Here is a 24,251-nt window from a genome sequence, read left to right as displayed (position 1 = left end):
GCACTGGTATGGAAGGTGGCATTGTCAGAACAGATGCGGCGGCGATGGAGAAACTGGGAGAATGCAATACAGTCCTTACAGGAAGCGGGGTGGGAGGAAGTGTAGTCCAGGTAGCTGTGGGAGTCAGTGGGCTTGTAGTGGATGTTTGTTGATAGCCTATCCCCAGAGATGGAGACAGAGAAGTCGAGGAAGGGAAGGGAACAGTCGGAGATGGACCATGTGAAGGTGAGGGAAGGGTGGAAATTGGAAGCAAAGTGAATGAAATTTTCTCATTCAGGGCGAGAGCAGGAAACGTCAGCATTAAAGTCAGCAATGTATCGGAAAAAGAGGTGAGGGAGGAGACATGAGTAGGACTGGAACAAAGAGTGTTCCACATATCGCACGAAAAGGCAGGCATAGCTAGGGCCCATGCAGGTTCCCATGGCAACACCTTTAATTTGGAGGAAGTGAGTGGAGTCAAAGGAGAAGTTGTTCAATGTGAGAACAAGTTCAGCCAGGTGGAGGAGGGTGGTGGTGGATGGGGACTGGTTGGGCCTCTGTTCAAGGAAGAAGCGGAGCGCCCTCAGGCCATCCTGGTGGGGGACGGAGGTGTAGAGGGATTATACGTCCATGGTGAAAAGGAGACGGTTGGGGCCAGGAAATTGAAAACTGTTAAAGTGGCGGAGGGCGGCGGAAGAGTCACAAATGTAGGTGGGAAGAGACTTGACAAGGGGAGAAGAAATAGCATCGAGCTAGGAAGATATCAGTTGCGTGGGGCAAGAACAGGCTGAAATGATGGGCCAGAAATTCCAGGCCAGAAGCGTGAGTGCGGTTGGCTTACTCACGCTTCTGGCCGTTGGAAATGCCAGCGTTCAGCATGAACAGCGCATGCGGGGAACGCCGGCATTTCCAGACCTCGAGCTCGTGCGACTGCACAGGCAGCGCTTGCGCAGTGAACTTCGTGGATTTCATTCATGAAATCCGTGAGGGTAAGTCCTTAGAAGTTACACGTGAAAAAAGCAAGTGTAAAGTTGTTCATTGGCTGCGGAGGAAGATATATTTTATCGTGGAGCTTTTGAAATGCAATATTTTTGTTTGGGAAAGGGAGGGAAGTTATTTTAAGAAATTTTAAGTAAGTTTTAAAGTTTAAATTTTTTTTTTAAAAGGGTTTTCAGAACGGTAGGTAGAAGGAGCAATTGTGGCTGTGTGAATGGAATGTGAGAATGAGTTATGTATGTATGTCCACATATATTCCTTTACGTATATGTATGTATGTTTTATATTCCTTTACTAATGTGTATGAATGTATGTTTTTAATTATGATTTTCCAATAAGTTACTTTCTCTGAAAGTCATAATTAAATAATACATTCATACACATAAATAAAGGAATATATACATAACACGCAAAGGAATATATACAGACATACATACTTTCAGAAGCTGCACAATAAGAAATATCTTCCTCCGCAGCCTGTGGAGCAACTGTACCCATGCTTTTTTCATGTGTAAGTTGTAACGACTGGACCTCACTGAAATCATTAATGAAAGCGGCGAATTATACTGCGCACGCGCTGCCTGTGCAGTCGCACGCGTTCTGCCTCTGAACCCCTTCGTTCAGAGGACAGGAAATGCCGGTTTTCCCCACATGCACTGTGAATGCTGAAAACCGGCATTTCATCCGGCCAGATGCGTAAGTACCCCGACCGTACTAGCGCATTTGGAAGGGAATTACTGGGCCAACATTTTACATGTCAATAAAATAAAAAATTTAACAATTGCACGACTTGCCCCCTCGCATCTGCGACTGAGGGCCCAAGGAGGTGCATTGCGCAAGAGGTCATCATCGTACGTATCCTCACACTGTTCCCTTTGGGGAACTGTATGAAGTGGTGGAAGGATTTATGGCCGTGATTAACGCTCATTCCGTGACCGTAACCATCTTTGAACCAGCCATTAGGGTGGTTAGTCCTATGGCGGGAGGGTTTTACGGGCTCCCACAACCCATCTGAGGGGGGGGGGCCACCAACACCCACGGACGCAAGTATCCCGCTGGATGTCCACCCAGAATTTAAAGTTGGAGCTCCGACTCCACTTGCCGGGACTGTCTGGAGTGGGGTTCAAAACCCTACTCCTTCTGGCCCAGCGGCGGGGATGCTTACTGCTACGCAAAAGGCCCACTCCGCACAAAAGGTGACACCCATACGTTTCCTGCGCCTTTTCCCTCCCCGTGACTGGAGCCCTATGCTGCCATTTCACGTTGCTAATTGGATTGGGCCTTTGTCATAGCGGTAGGATCCCCGCCGCTGGGCCAGATCAGGGTAGGGTTTCGAACCCCGCTCCAGACAGTCCCGGCAAGTGGAGTCGGAGCTCCGGCTCTAAATTCTGGGTTGACATCCAGTGGGATATTTGCGTCCGTGGGTGTGGGTGGCCCCCCCTCCTTGTATAGCTTGTGGGAGCCCGTAAAACCCTCCCGCCATAGGACTAACCGCCCTAATGGCTGGTTCAAAGATGGTTACGGTCACGGAATGAGCGTTAATCATGGCCATAAATCCTTCCACGACTTCATACAGTTCCCCAAAGGGAACAGTGTGAAGACACGTATGACGACGACATTGCTAAATAAATAAATGGAATTAAAAAAATTCTTTTAGGGCTTTTAAAAGTCTTTAAATTGCTTTAATTCTCTTTAAAACTACTTCAGATTACTCAAAATAATGTAAACATTTTAAAAAGTTTATAAAAGTTACCAAAATCTTCAAAAAACTTCCAAAAACCTATTTAAACTGCTGCTTTGCATGTAAAAATCCTTAGCAGCTTGACAGAAACATTGGGGGTGTGTCCAGTGAAACTGAGACCTCAAGGGGCGTGTCTCACTTACACTGCACGCTCCTGGCTTCGCGCTGGCTGCACTCCTGGGCGGCGTGACGTCATACGCTGCCCGGGAATGTGCTTTCAGGCGTCCCAGAAGCTGATCGGCACGAGCGCGGGGTAAGTGCAAATACGGGGCTTGCACGCGCTGCAAGCCCCGTTCTGGAATTTCTGGGCCGATATGTCTGCCAGGGAAACCCTGTTTTGTGGATCTTGGGAAGGAGGTAGAAGCGGGCTTTGCAGGATTGGGGTCTATGAGGTTGACAGACATGGAGGGAAGATCTCCAGAGGAGATGAGGTCAGTGACAGTCTTGGAAACAATGGCTAGATGTTCGGTAGTGGGGTCATGGTCCAGGGGGAGGTAGGAGGAGGTGTCGGAGAGTTGGCGTTCAGCCTCTGCATGGTAGAGGTCAGTTCGCCAAACAACAACAGCACCACCCTTGTCAGCAGGTTTAATGATAATGTTAGGGTTGGATCGGAGAGAACGGAGTGCTGCAAGTTCAGAAGGAGGTAGGTTGGAGTGAGTGAGGGGAGCAAAGAAATTGAGATGGCGTCAAAGCGGGTCGAGCCGCTGAGTGTTGTGTGGACTGGGGCAGAGCGAGGTCCCTGCACTCACAAGGAGGAGATATGTGCAGGTGGCCGCTGGCTGCCCGATTCCTCCTGACTGAGTCTCCTCCAGTTTGGCTTTCTGCAATGATCTTACTTTACGTTTGCAGTTATTGTGATGTGTAATGAGTGCCATTTATTTATCATTTAGCTGCAGAATTGACTCCTTTTAAAAATCAGTAAATCATCCACTACAGGGCCTTGGTGAGACCACACCTTGAGTATTGTGTGCAGTTTTGGTCGCCTTACCTGAGGAAGGACGTTCTTGCCATGGAAGGAGTGCAACGAAGATTCACCAGGCTGATACCTGGGATGGCAGGAATGACGTATGAGGAGAGATTGTGTCGATTGGGCTTATACTCACTGGAGTTTAGAAGATTGAGAGGGGATCTCATCGAAACCTATAAAATTCTGTCAGGTCTGGACAGACTAGATGCAGGAAGGATGTTTCTGATGGGCGGGGAGTCCAGAACCAGGGGTCATAGTCTAAGGATAAGGGGTAAGCCATTTAGGACTGAAATGAGGAGGAATTTCTTCACCCAGAGAGTGGTGAACCTGTGGAATTCTCTGCCACAGAGGGCGGTGGAGGCCAGTTCATTAAATATATTCAAGAAAGAATTGGATATATTTCTTGAGGCTAAAGGGATCAAAGGATATGGGGAGAAGGCAGGGACAGGGTACTGAATTTGGATGATCAGCCATGATCTCATTGAATGGCGGAGCAGGCTCGAAGGGCCGAATGGCCTACTCCTGCTCCTATCTTCTATGTTTCTATGTTTCTATGTTTACAGCTTGCTATAGATTACATTCATATATTGGCTACTTGTTATTCAATGAAATCGCCCTGGATCCGCTCGGGGCCCCTGACTGGCTGGGAGGCCCGAGCAATTGCATGGGTAGCATGGCCCGGATGCTGCACCAGACCTGGGAGGGAAGAACATTCTTCATTGGCCCATTTGCAGGTGCTTGGGTGATGTGTCCTTTGTCCTCGTGCAAATCAGGTGCCCTCCTACTGAGCCCTAAACTCCGGTGGGGTTAACGCTGGAGGGCACCACCGGTCTGATTCCACATTTAACAATCTTTAACACCATCACCCACCGTATGTACAACACCCACAGAATCTCCAACCTTCATATCAACTGATTGATGCAGGGGCTGCACCCCCCACACTCAGCCACTGTGGACTGCAACCCAGGAGACCATTGTAATGATATCAGCAAATAGAGATGGTATTTGCCTGTTCGATTATGATGCCTTAATAGCATGATTGCATGTATTGATTGCTTGTGCCTGACCAGCAGAGGGCATGTGACCGAGAGAAGCAAGGCAGTTAGTTTAGTTTCGGTTTCGTTCTAGATGCATCACAGCATCATGTCTCCTGTAAAAGCTGTATAAAAGAGTTGAACAGACTTTAGATTAAAACTCATTCTCTTTCATAAATGTCTCATCATTGAACCCACAAAGAAATCAATACATGGTGTCAGAAGTGATTGAAAGAGATGAAGAGCAAACATCTGAAGTTAAATCAGCTCTCCACAAATTAGCAAGCCAAAAGAGAACATCGTTGCTTACCATTGGAGAATAGCTAACGAAGTGAAAAAATGGAAGGTTTACACCCACCGGCGACGCTTCAGTTGACAGGTAATGTGGCTGAAAATTGGAGGAGGTTCAAACAACGTGTGGGGTTGTATTTAGCGGCAATCGGAGCTGACGAGAAAAGTAATAAAAATAAATCGTCACTGTTCTTACATGTTGTGGGTGATGAAGCGCTGGAGGTGTATAATAACTTCACATTCGCTGCTAATGGAGTCAAAATGAAGCTAGATAAAATAATGGAACAGTTTGAGGCCTACTGCATACCTAAATGTAACGTGACGTTTGAGAGGCACAGATTTTTCACATGTGTTCAGAAAACGGGTGAGACTATTGATCAGTATGTGACTGAACTGAGAAACAGAAGCAAATCATGTGAATTTGGGGGACTGACAGACTCGCTGATAAAAGACAGACTGGTGTGTGGTATTCCAGATAATGGTCCAAGGGAAAGACTGCTAAGAGAGCAAGATCTAGACCTGGGAAAAGCCATAGCACTGTGTAGGGCTACAGAGACTGTGAAGTTGCAGGCAAAGGAGCTGTTCAGTGACAAAAGCTGCAACGTGGATGCAGTGAGAAAGAACGGATACAAACCGTTTAACAAAAAGAGCGCCAATGTGAAAAAAGAGGCGTGGCCAGCGAACGTAAATGAAAGGGACAATCGAAAGTCATGTAGTCGATGCGGTACACAGCATCCACCAAAAAAGTGTCCAGCATATGGTAAAAAATGCAATAGTTGCAACAAAAACAACCATTATGCCCGTTGCTGCAAGAACCAAGCGCAACAAAGCAAGGTCCATACAGTAGATGAGAGCGAGATAGAGGAGTTCTATGTAGATGTTGTGTCTGAAAACAAAAAAGAAGAAAGAGACTGGATGTTGACACTAAAAGTGAATGACATATACATTCCATTTAAATTGGATACTGGAGCACAAGTTAATGTGATATCAGAGACTGATTTTAAGAAAATTAGACCCAGACCAAAGATACATGGAATCAAAGTGAAATTGACAAGATACTCAGGTACTGATATACCAGTGAAAGGAAGATGCATTGTCAAAGTAACACACAAGGACAGAGAGCACACGTTAGCATTAATCGTGGTGCCAAAGGATGTGCAAGCCATACTAGGTTTAAAAGCCTGTGAGAGACTAAACCTGGTAAAGAGAGTCCTCGTTGTGGAAAGCGAAGGAGAGACAGTCTATGATGAACTCATGAAAGAGTACAACGACCTATTTAAGGGTCTAGGCTGCATTCCAGGAGAACACACGATCAGAGTGGATAAAAGTATGACACCGGTCATACATCCATGCAGAAAAGTTCCGTTTGCTCTTCAAAAGCAACTGAAGGCAGAGTTGGACAGGGTGGAAAGCCTGAACATGATTCAGAAGATAGATGAGCCAACTGAGTGGGTGAGTTCCCTCGTCGTAGTGGACAAAAAGAATGGAAAGCTCAGAATTTGCCTGGATCCAAGAGATCTAAACAGAGCAATAAAGAGAGAGCACTTCAAGCTTCCTACACGTGAGGAAATCATGGCACAGTTTGCAAATGCAAAATATTTCAGCAAGTTGGATGCATCATCAGGATTTTGGCAGGTGAAGCTGGACGAAGCAAGTTCAAGACTGTGCACGTTCAACAGTCCATTTGGCAGATACAGATTCCTAAGGTTACCATTTGGCATTGCCTCAGCTTCTGAAGTGTATCACAAGACTATCCATATGATCTATGAGCACCTGGAGGGAGTTGATACATCAATGGATGACATCATAGTATGGGGAACCACGAGAACTGAGCATGACGAGAGACTGAAAAAAGTGCTGGAAGCAACAAGGAAAACAAACCTGAAGCTGAATAGAGAGAAATGCCAGCTCGGGGTGACAGAACTGACATTCGTGGGAGATATCCTTAGCAGTGAGGGCATCAGACCAGATCCCAGAAAGGTGTCCGCCATTGAGAATATGCCAAAGCCACAATGCAAAAAGGACGTGCAGAGGTTTAATGGAATGATCAACTACATGGGGAAATTCCTATCTAACCTCTCAGAAAAGATGGCGCCACTGAGAAGACTAACTGAAAAGAACATAGAATGGGAATGGAATCATGAGCGTGAGAAGTCATGGAGCGATCTAAAGAAACTGCTCATGGAGGAACCAGTTCTGAGGTTTTATGACCCAGCGAGACCCATCAAGATATCATCAGATGCATCACAGAGTGGGCTCGGTGCCGTTCTTCTGCAACAATATGACTACTGGCAACCTATTGCATATGCATCGCGCTCAATGACAGACGCGGAGACGCGATATGCTCAAATAGAAAAGGAGCTGCTCAGCATCACATACGCCTGTGAAAGATTTCACCAGTTTGTGGCAGGACAAGCAATCAGTGTAGAGACTGACCATAAGCCCTTGATTGCATTGTTCCAAAAGCCACTAAATAGCTGTCCGCTTAGAATACAAAGAATGATGATCAGGCTGCAACGCTATACACTGAATGTTGCGTACACACCGGGCAAGCTGATGTATACAGCAGACACGTTGTCCAGAGCTGTAGACCCAAGTGAGCCCGCAAACACCACAATGGATGACAAAGTGAACGCCTATGTGGACATGATCACAAGTGCACTGCCCATAGCAGATGCAAAAATGGAGCTCATAAAGACTGAGACAAACAAAGATGAAACAATGAGACGACTGAGAAAAAGCATCTTGGATGGATGGCCCAACATGAAGCAAGACTGCTCACCTGATATAGCAGAGTACTGGAACTGCAGGGCGGAACTATCAGTGGTCGAAGACATCATCTACAAAGGAAGTAAAATAGTTATCCCAAAGAGTCTGAGAAGAGAGATGCTAAAAAAGATCCATGGAGGACATCTGGGAATCGAAAAGTGTAAGAAAAGAGCACGAGAGGTGATGTACTGGCCACGAATCAACCAAGATGTGACAAATGAGGTGTCAAACTGCACAATATGCCTGAAATATCGAGCAAGCAATCCGGTAGAACCACTAAAGCTACACCCAGCACCAAACAGACCTTACCAGAAGGTAGGCGCTGACCTATTCGTATGTCAAGGGAAGGACTATCTTGTAGTCACAGACTACTACTCCCTGTATCCAGAGGTTTGTAGACTGCACACCACCACTGCAGATGCTGTGATAACATGTATGAAAGCCATATTCTCCAGACATGGCGTGGCAAGCGAGGTCTTCACAGACAACGGACCTCAGTTTTACAATGCAAGTTTCCGACACTTTGCCAAAGAGTGGGACTTTGTCCACACAACGTCAAGTCCTCACTTTCCACAGTCCAATGGACTAGTGGAAACATCGGTCCAGACAGTGAAAAGACTGATGTACAAGGCAAAAGGCAGTGGAACTGACTTCTACCAGAGCATGCTTGTATACCGCACAACGCCGCTCGAGTGTGGTATGTCACCAGCCCAACTCCTGATGGGACGTCGGCTAAGGTCAAACCTACCCATCCCGGAGAACCTCCTGGAAACAAAAGAGGGGGAGAAAGTGAGGACGTTCAAAGAACAACAGAAAGGAAAGCAAAAGTACTACTATGACAGAGGAACACAAAACCTACCTGAACTCCACACTGGTGACCAAGTAAGGTTGAAAGACAAAACAAACACATGGACTCAGAAGGGAGCTGTCCTGAGTGAAGTTCAACCAAGATCATACACCATTCAGACAGATGAGGGTGCTGTTCTGAGAAGAAATCGTCGAGATCTTCTCATGGGACCAGCCACAGCAGGTCAAGAGACTGATACTGTTGAACAACCTGATCACACAGCTGAGAACACATCATCTGAGGCAACAACTCAGATTCAAGGACAATCAATCAGAAAATCCTCAAGACACGTGAAGCATCCTGAGAGACTCATTGAGCAAATTTAAGGAATATTGTTATAGAAGGAAGTAATGTTATCTTATTCTTTCTTCAAGTTCTAGTGTATTGACATATTTCATGTGAACACACAATGCAAGGTTAAAAAACCTTGATCATGATAATGATGATGTAAGTTCATTAAGTGTTACAGTTAAAATGCAGATTAATACAAAGAAAACATGTTGTTAGTTAAAAGTAAAATACTTTTGTTTTAAGAAAAGGAGATGTAATGATATCAGCAAATAGAGATGGTATTTGCCTGTTCGATTATGATGCCTTAATAGCATGATTGCATGTATTGATTGCTTGTGCCTGACCAGCAGAGGGCATGTGACCGAGAGAAGCAAGGCAGTTAGTTTAGTTTCGGTTTTGTTCTAGATGCATCACAGCATCGTGTCTCCTGTAAAAGCTGTATAAAAGAGTTGAACAGACTTTAGATTAAAACTCATTCTCTTTCATAAATGTCTCATCATTGAACCCACAAAGAAATCAATACAACCATGAGGACTATGACTGCATTCCCAATTCTGGAGGTACCAGTCCATGGCATGCTGACTTTATTCATTGAAGAGTGAAGTTCCACCCACCATTGTTAGGCTCAGGACTCTTGCTACTAGCTGTGTTGCCCCTCCTTGGGGCTCAGACCTCTTGCTACTAGCTGTGTTGCCCCTCCCTGGGGCTCAAACCTCTTGCTACTAGCTGTGTTGCCCCTCCCTGGGACTTGGGACTCTTGCTAATAGCTGTGTCGCCCCTCCCTGGGACTTGGGACTCTTGCTACTAGCTGTGTTGCCCCTCCCTGGGGCTTGGGACTCTTGCTACTAGCTGTGTTGCCCCTCCCTGGGGCTTGGGACTCTTGCTACTAGCTGTGTTGCCCCTCCCTGGGGCTTGGGACTCTTGCTACTAGCTGTGTTGCCCCTCCCTGGGGCTTGGGGCTCTTGCTACTAGCTGTGTTGCCCCTCCCTGGGACTTGGGACTCTTGCTACTAGCTGTGTTGCCCCTCCCTGGGACTTGAGACTCTTGCTATTAGCTGTGTTGCCCCTCCCTGGGGCTTGGGACTCTTGCTACTAGCTGTGTTGCCCCTCCCCAATGGGGCAAAGTTCAGCACTCCCCACAACCACCTTGAGATGTATTCACTTCCGAACAAGTGATGCTTACCCTCTGCCTGGAATTGAAGAACTACCAATCCCTTTTGGCCCTGTTCCTGGAGATCCTCTCGGGCCACCTCCCAGGAGGAGGATGCAGAACGATCACAGTGGCCCATTCCGAAATAGCAAGTCCAACCAACAGGAGCACTAGGAGACAGGACCTCTCGTTCTCCAAGCTATCTGAGCTGCTCAGGCTAAGAACCAAATCGCTTCGGTCTTTAACATGCCTTGCTCCCAGCGAAAGCACATCATGCCAAGAAACCATAACATGTCCTTGAAACGAAACACCCTCCAGGTGACTTTATACCAACTCCTGTATGTTCAAGCTAATACAATAGGAATGTCTTTTGGTCCTAGTTTTATTATATGTGTGTTCGCATGGTCCTGCTTTGTGCTATAGTAGGAATACCCACACTTCTTGTCTTCATGGACCAGTTCTGTGAATACCATGGGGCCAATTTAAATGAATTGTCCCAATAATTTGCTTATATCTCAAGCTACTGCTACTAAAGATCTTGGCGTTCTGATTTGGGATTTATCTATCAATGAGGCACCAGCACTAAGGCTGGCCTTTCCAACCCAGACTGCCATGGCTCCGAGGCTGGAATTGGTCTGCGGGCCATCGTTTGGACACTCCTGCATTACGATGTCACGTGAACAGAAGAAAATTGTCACGGATGAGAATAGACCATTCGGCCCATTGAGCTCAACCCTCTCGGACTCCAACCGCCCATCCCAACATCCAACGCCATCCTGAACTCCCCCAACAGCTTTGATTCCACGAACAAACACTTCTGACACGTTGAGTAAAGAATTTTTTTCCAGGATCTGTTTTAAGTATACTCTTTATTCCCTTGGACTACTGACCTTTTGGATTCCCCTCATCCATCCCATTTAATATTTTGTATCTCACTGAGATTTGCCCTTAACTGACTAAACTGTAGAACTTACGCTTCTGTAATCTTTCCTCGGCGCTCATCTCTGCACTCTCCCCAGTACATTAATGTCCCTTTGAAGTGTGGCAACGCGAATTATACACATATTCCAGGTGAGGCCTGACCAGTGCATGCTAAAGACTCAATATAACCTCGGCAGACTTGTACTCCACTGAGCATGAAACACAAAAAGTTAGTATACAGGTGCAGCAGGTGATCAGGAAGGCCAATGGAATCTTGGCTTTTATTGCAAGGGGGATATAGTATAAAAACAGGGAAGTCTTGCTGCAGTTATACAGGGTACTGGTGAGGCCACACCTGGAATACTGCGTGCAGTTTTGGTTTCCATATTTAAGAAAAGATATACTTGCTCTCGAGGCGGTTCAGAGAAGGTTCACTCGGTTGATTCCGGAGATGAGGGGGTTGACGTATGAGGAAAGGTTGAGTAGGTTGGGACTCTACTCATTGGAGTTCAGAAGAATGAGAGGCGATCTTATCGAAACATATAAGATTGTGAGGGGGATTGATCGGGTGGATGCGGTGAGGATGTTTCCACTGATGGGCGAGACTAGAGCTAGGGGACATAATCTTAGAATAAGGGGCTGCCCTTTCAAAACTGAGATGAGGAGAAACTTCTTCACTCAGAGGGTGGTAAATCTATGGAATTTGCTACCCCAGAGAGCTGTGGAAGCTGCAACATTAAATAAATTTAAAATGGAGATAGACATTTTCCTAGCAGATAAGGGAATTAGGGGTTACGGGGAGAGGGCAGGGAAGTGGACGTGAGTCTAGATTCAGATCAGCCATGATCCTATTGAATGGCGGAGCAGGCCCGAGGGGCCGTATGGCCTACTCCTGCTCCTACTTCTTATGTTCCTTATGTTCCTTTTTGTAACCCAATTGAATTGATTCTCCCCAGTGTCCTGGCACTGACAACGAGAGCCTACTGTCATTCCCAGGTCCTCTTCTAAAATTGTGTATGCGAATTCAATTCCCTTTGTTCTATTATATGTGTATACAGATATATATTGTTCATTCATTCTTACTTTTGTTAGTACCTTACATTTGTTAGTACTATATCTAAGTTGTCATCTATCTGCCCAATTGCATAACAGATTCATTGTGCGAAACTTTAACTGCATCCTTCATGTCTACAGTGCTCCCTATTTTAATGCTGTCAGAATATTTTAAAAGCTGGCAATTAATTCTACTTCTAGGTTTCATTTAACTCAGAAACAACAATGATCCCAGCATTGACCCCTACACTACCATTCAACAACTCCCCATTATCAAATGAAAGAATTTGAAAGTATATATTGAGAACTGCTTACGTAATAATTCCGAAGAACTCATTATTCTCTTTGTGATCGAAACCAGACATAGAAAGACACAATGTATTATGTTTCTGCAAAATCTTCTGGCCTTGTCACATGACACGTTACTGGAAATTATAATCCTCTCAGTGACAGCCAACATCACAGGTGAACACAAATAGACTGACAACATTACTGCTCCATGTCGTTTGATAACCTGTAATATTGGGTTAATACACGCTCGATATTGGGTTAATACACACTCGATATTGGGTTAATACACGCTCTATATTGGGTTAATACACACTCGATATTGGGTTAATACACGCTCGATATTGGATTAATGCACACCCGATATTGGGTTGATACACGCTCGATATTGGGTTAATACACGCTCGATATTGGGTTAATACACGCTCGATATTGGGTTAATACACGCTCGATATTGGGTTAATACACGCTCGATATTGGGTTAATACACTCGATATTGGGTTAATACATGCTCGATATTGGGTAAATACACGCTCGATATTGGGTTAATACACGCTAGATATTGGGTTAATACACACTCGATATTGGGTTAATACACGCTAGATATTGGGTTAATACACACTCGATATTGGGTTAATACACGCTCGATATTGGGTTAATACACGCTCGATATTGGGTTAATACACGCTCGATATTGGGTTAATACACTCGATATTGGGTTAATACACGCTCGATATTTGGCTAATACACGCTCGATATTGGGTTAATACACGCTCGATATTGGGTTAATACACACTCGATATTGGGTTAATACACGCTCGATATTGGGTTAATACACGCTCGATATTGGGTTAATACACGCTCGATATTGGGTTAATACACGCTCGATATTGGGTTAATACACGCTCGATATTGGGTTAATACACGCTCGATATTGGGTTAATACATGCTCGATATTGGGTTAATACACTCGATATTGGGTTAATACATGCTCGATATTAGGTTAATACACATTCGATATTGGGTTAATACACGCTCGATATTGGGTTAATACACGCTCGATATTGGGTTAATACACATTCGATATTGGGTTAATACACGCTCGATATTGGGTTAATACACGCTCGATATTGGGTTAATACACGCTTGATATTGGGTTAATACACACTCGATATTGGGTTACTACACACTCGATATTGGGTTAATACACACTCGATATTGGGTTAATACACGCTTGAAATTGGGTTAATACACACTCGATATTGGGTTAATACACGCTCGATCTTGGGTTAATACATGCTCGATATTGGATTCATACACGCTCGATATTGGGTTACTACACGCTCGATATTGGGTTAATACACGCTCGATATTGGGTTAATACACGCTCGATATTGGGTTAATACACGCTCGATATTGGGTTAATACACGCTCGATATTGGGTTAATACACGCTCGATATTGGGTTAATACACGCTCGATATTGGGTTAATACACGCTCGATATTGGGTTACTACACGCTCGATATTGGGTTAATACACACTCGATATTGGGTTAATACACGCTCGATATTGGGTTAATACACACTCGATATTGGGTTACTACACACTCGATATTGGGTTAATACACACTCGATATTGGGTTAATACACACTCGATATTGGGTTAATACACACTCGATATTGGGTTAATACACACTCGATATTGCGTTAATGCACACTCGATATTGAGTTAATACACGCTCGATATTGGGTTAATACACGCTCGATATTGGGCATTGCCCCTCACTCCTATCCGGATTGGGCATTGCCCCTGACTCCTATCCGGATTGGGCATTGCCGCTCACATCTATGCAGATTGGGCATTGCCCCTGACTCCTATCCGGATTGGGCATTGCCCCTCACTCCTATCCGGATTGGGCATTGCCCCTGACTCCTATCCGGATTGGGCATTGCCGCTCACATCTATGCAGATTGGGCATTGCCCCTGACTCCTATCCGGATTGGCATTGCCCCTGACTCCTATCCGGATTGGGCATTACCCCTCACTCCTATCCGGATTGGGCATTGCCCCTGACTCCTATCCGGATTGGGCATCGCCCCTCACTCCTTTCCAGATTGGGCATTGCCCCTCACTCCTATCCAGATTGGGCATCGCCCCTCACTCCTTTCCAGATTGGGCATTGCCCCTCACTCCTATCCGAATTGGGCATTGCCCCTCACTCCTATGCAGACTGGGCATTGCCCCTCACTCCTATCCAGATTGGGCATTGCCCCTCACTCCTCTCCGGATTGGGCATTGCCCCTCACTCCTATCCGGATTGGCATTGCCCCTCACTCCTATCCAGATTGGGCATTGCCCCCCACTCCTATCCGGATTGGCATTGCCCCTCACTCCTATCCAGATTGGGCATTGCCCCTCACTCCTATCCGGATTGGGCATTGCCCCTCACTCCTATCCAGATTGGGCATTGCCCCTCACTCCTATCCAGATTGGGCATTGCCCCTCACTCCTATCCAGATTGGGCATTGCCCCTCACTCCTATCCGGATTGGCATTGCCCCCCACTCCTATCCGGATTGGCATTGCCCCTCACTCCTATCTGGATTGGGCATTGCCCCTCACTCCTATCCGGATTGGGCATTGCCCCTGACTCCTATCCGGATTGGCATTGCCCCCCACTCCTATCCGGATTGGCATTGCCCCTCACTCCTATCCGGATTGGCATTGCCCCCCACTCCTATCCGGATTGGCATTGCCCCTCACTCCTATCTGGATTGGGCATTGCCCCTGACTCCTATCCAGACTGGGCATTGCCCCTAACTCCTATCCGGATTGGCATTGCCCCCCACTCCTATCCGGATTGGCATTGCCCCCCACTCCAATCGGGATTGGCATTGCCCCCCACTCCTATCCGGATTGGCATTGCCCCCCACTCCTATCCGGATTGGCATTGCCCCTCACTCCTATCCGGATTGGCATTGCCCCCCACTCCTATCCGGATTGGCATTGCCCCTCACTCCTACCCGGATTGGGCATTGCCCCTCACTCCTATCCAGACTGGGCATCGCACCTGACTCCTATCCGGATTGGGCATTGCCCCTCACTCCTATCCGGATTGGGCATTGCCCCTCACTCCTATCCGGATTGGGCATTGCCCCTCACTCCTATCCGGATTGGGCATTGCCCCTCACTCCTAACCAGATTGGGCATTGCCCCTCACTCCTAACCAGATTGGGCATTGCCCCTCACTCCTATCCGGATTGGGCATTGCCCCTCACTCCTAACCAGATTGGGCATTGCCCCTCACTCCTAACCAGATTGGGCATTGCCCCTCACTCCTAACCAGATTGGGCATTGCCCCTCACTCCTAACCAGATTGGGCATTGCCCCTCACTCCTAACCAGATTGGGCATTGCCCCTCACTCCTATCCGGATTGGGCATTGCCCCTCACTCCTATCCGGATTGGGCATTGCCCCTGACTCCTATCCAGATTGGGCATTGCCCCTCACTCCTATCCGGATTGGGCATTGCCCCTGACTCCTATCCAGATTGGGCATTGCCCCTGACTCCTATCCGGATTGGGCATTGCCCCTGACTCCTATCCAGATTGGGCATTGCCCCTAACTCCTATCCGGATTGGGCATTGCCCCTCACTCCTATCCGGATTGGGCATTGCCCCTGACTCCTATCCAGATTGGGCATTGCCCCTCACTCCTATCCGGATTGGGCATTGCCCCTCACTCCTATCCGGATTGGGCATTGCCCCTCACTCCTATCCAGATTGGGCATTGCCCCTCACTCCTATCCGGATTGGGCATTGCCCCTGACTCCTATCCGGATTGGGCATTGCCCCTCACTCCTATCCAGATTGGGCATTGCCCCTGACTCCTATCCGGATTGGGCATTGCCCCTCACTCCTATCCAGATTGGGCATTGCCCCTCACTCCTATGCAGACTGGGCATTGCCCCTCACTCCTATCCGGATTGGGCATTGCCCCTCACTCTGATGCAGACTGGGCATTGCCCCTCACTCCTATCCAGATTGGGCATTGCCCCTCACTCCTATCCGGATTGGGCATTGCCCCTCACTCCTATCCAGATTGGGCATTGCCCCTCACTCCTATCCAGATTGGGCATTGCCCCTCACTCCTATCCAGATTGGGCATTGCCCCTCACTCCTACCCGGATTGGGCATTGCCCCTCACTCCTATCCGGATTGGGCATTGCCCCTCACTCCTATCCAGATTGGGCATTGCCCCTCACTCCTACCCGGATTGGGCATTGCCCCTCACTCCTATCCAGACTGGGCATTGGCCGGAGCACTTGACAAATGGGGAAAGGATCGGACAGAGTCAACATGGATTTACAAAGGGTAAATCGTGTTTGACTAATCTGCTGGAATTTTTTGAGGAAGTAACTGGTAAAATAGATGGGGGAGAGCCAGTGGATGTGGTGTACCTTGACTTCCAGAAAGCCTTCGATAAGGTTCCACACAAAAGATTATCATGCAAAATTAAGGCTCATGGGATTGGGGGCAAAGTATTAACGTGGATAGAGAACTGGCTGGCGGATAGAAAACAGAGAGTTGGAATAAACGGCTCGTTTTCGGAGTGGCAGGCAGTGACCAGCGGGGTGCCGCAAGGATCTGTCCTGGGACCCCAGCTGTTCACAATATATATAAATGATCTGGATCAGGGAATTGGATGCAATATTTCCAAATTCGCTGACGACACTAAACTAGGAGGAGGGGTGGGCTCTGATGAGGATGTCAGGAGGCTACAGTGCGATTTGGACAGGTTGGGGGAATGGGCGGATACGTGGCAGATGCACTATAATGTGGATAAATGCGAGGTTATCCACTTTGGGGGTAAAAACAGGAGGGTGGATTATTATCTAAATGGCAATAGATTGGGAGATGGGGAGGTGCAGAGGGACCTGGGTGTTCTTGTGCACCAGTCACTGAAGGAGAGCATGCAGGTGCAACAGGCGATTAAGAAGGCAAATGGTATGTTGGCCTTCATATCAAGGGGGTTCGAGTATAGGAATAGGGATACCTTACTACAGCTGTACAAGGTGCTGGTGAGACCGCATCTGGAGTATTGTGTACAGTTTTGGTCGCCCCATCTGCGGAAGGATGTTCTTGCCATGGAAAGAGTGCAGCGGCGATTCACCAGGCTGATACCTGGAATGGCGGGAATGACCTACGAGGAGAGATTGAATAGTTTGGGCTTGTACTCACTGGAGTTTAGAAGGTTGAGAGGGGATCTCATCGAAACATATAAAATTATGGCAGGCCTGGACAGGCTGAATTCAGAGAGAATGTTTCCAATGGCAGGGGAGCACAGAACCAGGGGCCACAGTCTAAAAATAGCGGGCAAATCATTTAAAACAGAGATGAGGAAGAATTTCTTCACTCAAAGAGTGGTGAGCCTGTGGAATTCCCTGCCACAGAGGGCTGTGAAGGCTAATTCAATAAATATTTTCAAGAGAGAATTGGATATATTTCTGAAGGCTAAGGGGATTAAGGGTTACGGAGAAAAGGCGGGGACGGGGTACTGAACTGGTAAGATCAGCTATGATCTCAGACGAAGATCAGCCATGATCTCATTGAATGGCGGAGCAGGCTCGAAGGGCCGAATGGCCTACTCCTGTTCCTATCTCTATGTTTCTATGTTTCTATGTTTCTATCCAGATTGGGCATTGCCCCTCACTCCTCTCCGGATTGGGCATTGCCCCCCACTCCTATCCGGATTGGGCATTGCCCCTGACTCCTAACCAGATTGGGCATTGCCCCTCACTCCTATCCAGATTGGCCATTGCCCCTCACTCCTATCCGGATTGGGCATTGCCCCTCACTCCTATCCAGATTGGGCATTGCCCCTCACTCCTATCCGGATTGGGCATTGCCCCTCACTCCTATGCAGACTGGGCATTGCCCCTCACTCCTATCCAGATTGGGCATTGCCCCTGACTCCTAACCAGATTGGGCATTGCCCCTCACTCCTACCCGGATTGGGCATTGCCCCTCGCTCCTATCCGGATTGGGCATTGCCCCTCGCTCCTACCCGGATTGGGCATTGCCCCTCGCTCCTATCCGGATTGGGCATTGCCCCTCGCTCCTACCCGGATTGGGCATTGCCCCTCGCTCCTATCCGGATTGGGCATTGCCCCTCACTCCTATCCGGATTGGGCATTGCCCCTCACTCCTATCCGGATTGGGCATTGCCCCTGACTCCTATCCGGATTGGGCATTGCCCCTCACTCCTATCCAGATTGGGCATTGCCCCTCACTCCTATGCAGACTGGGCATTGCCCCTCACTCCTATCCAGATTGGGCATTGCCCCTGACTCCTATCCAGATTGGGCATTGCCCCTGACTCCTATCCAGACTGGGCATTGCCCCTCACTCCTATCCAGATTGGGCATTGCCCCTCACTCGTATCCAGATTGGGCATTGCCCCTCACTCCTCTCCGGATTGGGCATTGCCCCTCACTCCTATCCGGATTGGGCATTGCCCCTCACTCCTATCCAGATTGGGCATTGCCCCTCACTCCTATCCGGATTGGGCATTGCCCCTCACTCCTATCCGGATTGGGCATTGCCCCTGACTCCTATCCGGATTGGCATTGCCCCTCACTCCTATCCAGATTGGGCATTGCCCCTCACTCCTACCTGGATTGGGCATTGCCCCTCACTCCTCTCCGGATTGGGCATTGCCCCTCACTCCTATCCGGATTGGGCATTGCCCCTCACTCCTATCTGGATTGGGCATTGCCCCTCACTCCTAACCAGATTGGGCATTGCCCCTAACTCCTCTCCGGATTGGGCATTGCCCCTCACTCCTATCCAGACTGGGCATTGCCCCTCACTCCTATCCGGATTGGCATTGCCCCTCACTCCTATCCGGATTGGGCATTGCCCCTCACTCCTATCCGGATTGGGCATTGCCCCTGACTCCTATCCAGATTGGGCATTGCCCCTCACTCCTATCCAGATTGGGCATTGCCCCTGACTCCTATCCGGATTGGGCATTGCCCCTCGCTCCTATCCGGATTGGGCATTGCCCCTCACTCCTATCCGGATTGGGCATTGCCCCTCACTCCTATCCGGATTGGGCATTGCCCCTCACTCCTATCCGGATTGGCATTGCCCCCCACTCCTATCCGGATTGGGCATTGCCCCTCACTCCTATCCAGATTGGGCATTGCCCCTCACTCCTATCCGGATTGGCATTGCCCCTCACTCCTATCCGGATTGGGCATTGCCCCTCACTCCTATCCAGATTGGGCATTGCCCCTCACTCCTATGCAGACTGGGCATTGCCCCTCACTCCTATCCGGATTGGGCATTGCCCCTCACTCCTATGCAGACTGGGCATTGCCCCTCACTCCTATCCAGATTGGGCATTGCCCCTGACTCCTATCCGGATTGGGCATCGCCCCTCACTCCTATCCAGATTGGGCATTGCCCCTCACTCCTATCCGGATTGGGCATTGCCCCTCACTCCTATCCGGATTGGGCATTGCCCCTCACTCCTATCCGGATTGGGCATTGCCCCTCACTCCTGTCCAGATTGGGCATTGCCCCTGACTCCTATCCGGATTGGGCATTGCCCCTCACTCCTATCCAGATTGGGCATTGCCCCTCACTCCTATCCGGATTGGGCATTGCCCCTCACTCCTATCCGGATTGGGCATTGCCCCTCACTCCTATCCAGACTGGGCATTGCCCCTCACTCCTACCCGGATTGGGCATTGCCCCTCACTCCTATCCGGATTGGGCATTGCCCCTCACTCCTATCCAGATTGGGCATTGCCCCTCACTCCTACCCGGATTGGGCATTGCCCCTCACTCCTCTCCGGATTGGGCATTGCCCCCCACTCCTATCCGGATTGGGCATTGCCCCTCACTCCTACCCAGATTGGGCATTGCCCCTCACTCCTCTCCGGATTGGGCATTGCCCCCCACTCCTATCCGGATTGGGCATTGCCCCTGACTCCTAACCAGATTGGGCATTGCCCCTCACTCCTCTCCGGATTGGGCATTGCCCCCCACTCCTATCCAGATTGGGCATTGCCCCTCACTCCTATCCGGATTGGGCATTGCCCCTCACTCCTATCCAGATTGGGCATTGCCCCTCACTCCTATGCAGACTGGGCATTGCCCCTCACTCCTATCCAGATTGGGCATTGCCCCTCACTCCTATCCGGATTGGGCATTGCCCCTCACTCCTATCCAGATTGGGCATTGCCCCTCACTCCTATCCAGATTGGGCATTGCCCCTCACTCCTATCCGGATTGGGCATTGCCCCTCACTCCTATGCAGACTGGGCATTGCCCCTCACTCCTATCCAGATTGGGCATTGCCCCTCACTCCTATCCGGATTGGGCATTGCCCCTCACTCCTATCCAGATTGGGCATTGCCCCTCACTCCTATCCAGATTGGGCATTGCCCCTCACTCCTATCCAGATTGGGCATTGCCCCTCACTCCTATCCGGATTGGGCATTGCCCCTCACTCCTATCCGGATTGGGCATTGCCCCTCACTCCTATCCGGATTGGGCATTGCCCCTCACTCCTATCCGGATTGGGCATTGTCCCTCACTCCTATCCAGATTGGGCATTGCCCCTCACTCCTATCCGGATTGGGCATTGCCCCTGACTCCTAACCAGATTGGGCATTGCCCCTCACTCCTATCCAGACTGGGCATTGCCCCTGACTCCTAACCAGATTGGGCATTGTCCCTCACTCCTATCCAGATTGGGCATTGCCCCTCACTCCTACCCGGATTGGGCATTGCCCCTCGCTCCTATCCGGATTGGGCATTGCCCCTCGCTCCTACCCGGATTGGGCATTGCCCCTCGCTCCTATCCGGATTGGGCATTGCCCCTCACTCCTATCCGGATTGGGTATTGCCCCTGACTCCTATCCAGATTGGGCATTGCCCCTGACTCCTATCCGGATTGGGCATTGCCCCTCACTCCTATCCAGATTGGGCATTGCCCCTCACTCTTATCCGGATTGGGCATTGCCCCTGACTCCTATCCGGATTGGGCATTGCCCCTCACTCCTATCCAGATTGGGCATTGCCCCTGACTCCTATCCGGATTGGGCATTGCCCCTGACTCCTATCCAGATTGAGCATTGCCCCTCACTCCTATCCAGATTGGGCATTGCCCCTCACTCCTATCCAGATTGGGCATTGCCCCTCACTCCTATCCGGATTGGGCATTGCCCCTGACTCCTATCCAGATTGGGCATTGCCCCTGACTCCTATCCAGATTGGGCATTGCCCCTCACTCCTATCCAGATTGGGCATCGCCCCTCACTCGTATCCAGATTGGGCATTGCCCCTCACTCCTATCCAGATTGGGCATTGCCCCTCACTCCTATCCGGATTGGGCATTGCCCCTCACTCTTATCCAGATTGGGCATTGCCCCTGACTCCTATCCAGATTGGGCATCGCCCCTCACTCCTATCCGGATTGGGCATTGCCCCTCACTCCTATCCGGATTGGGCATTGCCCCTCACTCCTATCTGGATTGGGCATTGCCCCTCACTCCTCTCCGGATTGGGCATTGCCCCTCACTCCTATCCGGATTGGGCATTGCCCCTCACTCCTATCCAGATTGGGCATTGCCCCTGACTCCTATCCGGATTGGGCATTGCCCCTCACTCCTATCCAGATTGGGCATTGCCCCTCACTCGTATCCAGATTGGGCATTGCCCCTCACTCCTCTCCGGATTGGGCATTGCCCCTCACTGCTATCCGGATTGGGCATTGCCCCTCACTCCTATCCAGATTGGGCATTGCCCCTCACTCGTATCCAGATTGGGCATTGCCCCTCACTCCTCTCCGGATTGGGCATTGCCCCTCACTGCTATCCGGATTGGGCATTGCCCCTCACTCCTATCCAGATTGGGCATTGCCCCTCACTCTTATCCAGATTGGGCATTGCCCCTGACTCCTATCCAGATTGGGCATCGCCCCTCACTCCTATCCGGATTGGGCATTACCCCTCACTCCTCTCCGGATTGGGCATTGCCCCTGACTCCTATCCGGATTGGACATTACCCCTCACTGCTCTCCGGATTGGGCATTGCCCCTGACTCCTATCCAGATTGGGCATTGCCCCTCACTCCTATCCGGATTGGGCATTGCCCCTCACTCCTCTCCGGATTGGGCATTGCCCCTCACTCCTATCCGGATTGGGCATTGCCCCTCACTCCTCTCCGGATTGGGCATTGCCCCTCACTCCTATCTGGATTGGGCATTGCCCCTCACTCCTATCCGGATTGGGCATTGCCCCTCACTCCTATCATTTCACAAGTTTCCAGCAAAATGAAACTTAAGCAATTCCCAGTAAAGCGCAAATTAATTCATTAACCCTTTACTTATCAAAAGCTCTAATACAATCATCTAAACACGATATTATCCACGTCACAATTTCATTTGCATAACCATATACATTTTAGGTACCCCTAATTTCTAACAGACTCCCCACCTTGAGAGGGGGAAAATTCTATTCGACCTCTCATTTCCAACCCTCTACCAACCGTGCCAACTCTAGATTATTGGTTCGACAGTTCAATTGTTTTGTCAGGCTTCTTAAATAGCATGACGTTATAATTAGAACTACTAAGACCAGGCACAGAGCAGTCACTAGGACTGCTGATGCCATTCATGCAAAGGGCATATTACACTAGTTTTAAATGCATGATTATTCAAGCATCATTGTGCATTGCGTATCAGCTACATAATAAAAACAATACAAACTTAAGACTATAACTAATAATACTTACTTCATTTAGTCCAGTTAGTTAGTAGGGAAACTCAGACATGAAGATTTCCCCCTTTCTTACAGTCCACTCCTTTGAGGGGGAGGAGCAACCTCCGACCCCTCACACAGGTTCAATTCACTGTTCCGGTTCCAATTCTGCCCCACCTGGGGTATCCCCTGTTCCTCATTTCTTCCTGATCTACTCCACCTGGGTCTTCTACGTTGCTTCGGATTTTCGCCCATCATTAATTCAGTAGTACAGTTAGTCATGATTACAGATACACATTTGGCTTATACATCAAAGTAAAAATTCTTCCTTCACTTAATTTCCTTCCAGAATTGAGCCACTTCCTGCTGTTCAGTGCAGTGTTTTAAGCCTTTTTAACATATTTCTTACTACACGGTTTACATATATGTAGCCAAGTGGGAAAATGCAGTGAATATTTAAGTCCACTAGATGGCGCGGTTCATTTTCCCCTTTAGAATTTGAAAAAAGGAGAAAAGGGTTATGGGTAAGGCCATGTGATGCCAAAGGAACCTCCCCTTTCTTCACAGCCTCCGTTTTCTAGATCCAGCGTGGGGGGTGTGCTCTGAGGAGAGTTGGGGTGAATATGACTTTTGAAATGAACTTAGTCTGCGTAAAGTACAACTAAAACAGCATTTAGTGCAGCCAGACATAGTTTTAAAGTGATATTGTTTCCCAAATCACTCGATATCACGGGGATGCTTGTAGATTGTCCCACCATGTGCTGGTGTTAACCTTTGTTAAAATTGTTGTTGAGTCCTTGGGGCTACGTTTCGAATGAGTTTAATACTTTCTGTTTGCTTGTAAGAGGTGACAAGTGATAACGGGACATACGAATGTATGGTATGATATGTTTTGTTTTGTATAATGATTGTTAGTTAATTAACTGCCTTCACCTGTGGTTTGCCTCATGTTCTGTTTTGCAGCAAGCCACTGCCGTATTTTGTCGACTGTGTTTTATGTATTTACAATTTCATCCTAAACCTAGACCCAAGTTATTAATACAGAATAAAAAACCCCAAAAACGAAAGTTCGTGTCCTGTGCTGCTCCATTTCGCCAGGCTACACATTTTGGTACCAGGAGTGGGGTCTGTTAGCTTGGAGTTTCTCAGGT

The sequence above is a fragment of the Somniosus microcephalus genome, chromosome 23 (assembly GCF_052327205.1).
Source record: "Somniosus microcephalus isolate GS21.2 chromosome 23, FLI_Smic_1.0, whole genome shotgun sequence".
Lineage (NCBI taxonomy): Eukaryota > Metazoa > Chordata > Chondrichthyes > Squaliformes > Somniosidae > Somniosus > Somniosus microcephalus.
The sequence above is the reverse complement of the archived record's forward strand: the minus strand, read 5'-3'. Positions refer to the sequence as shown.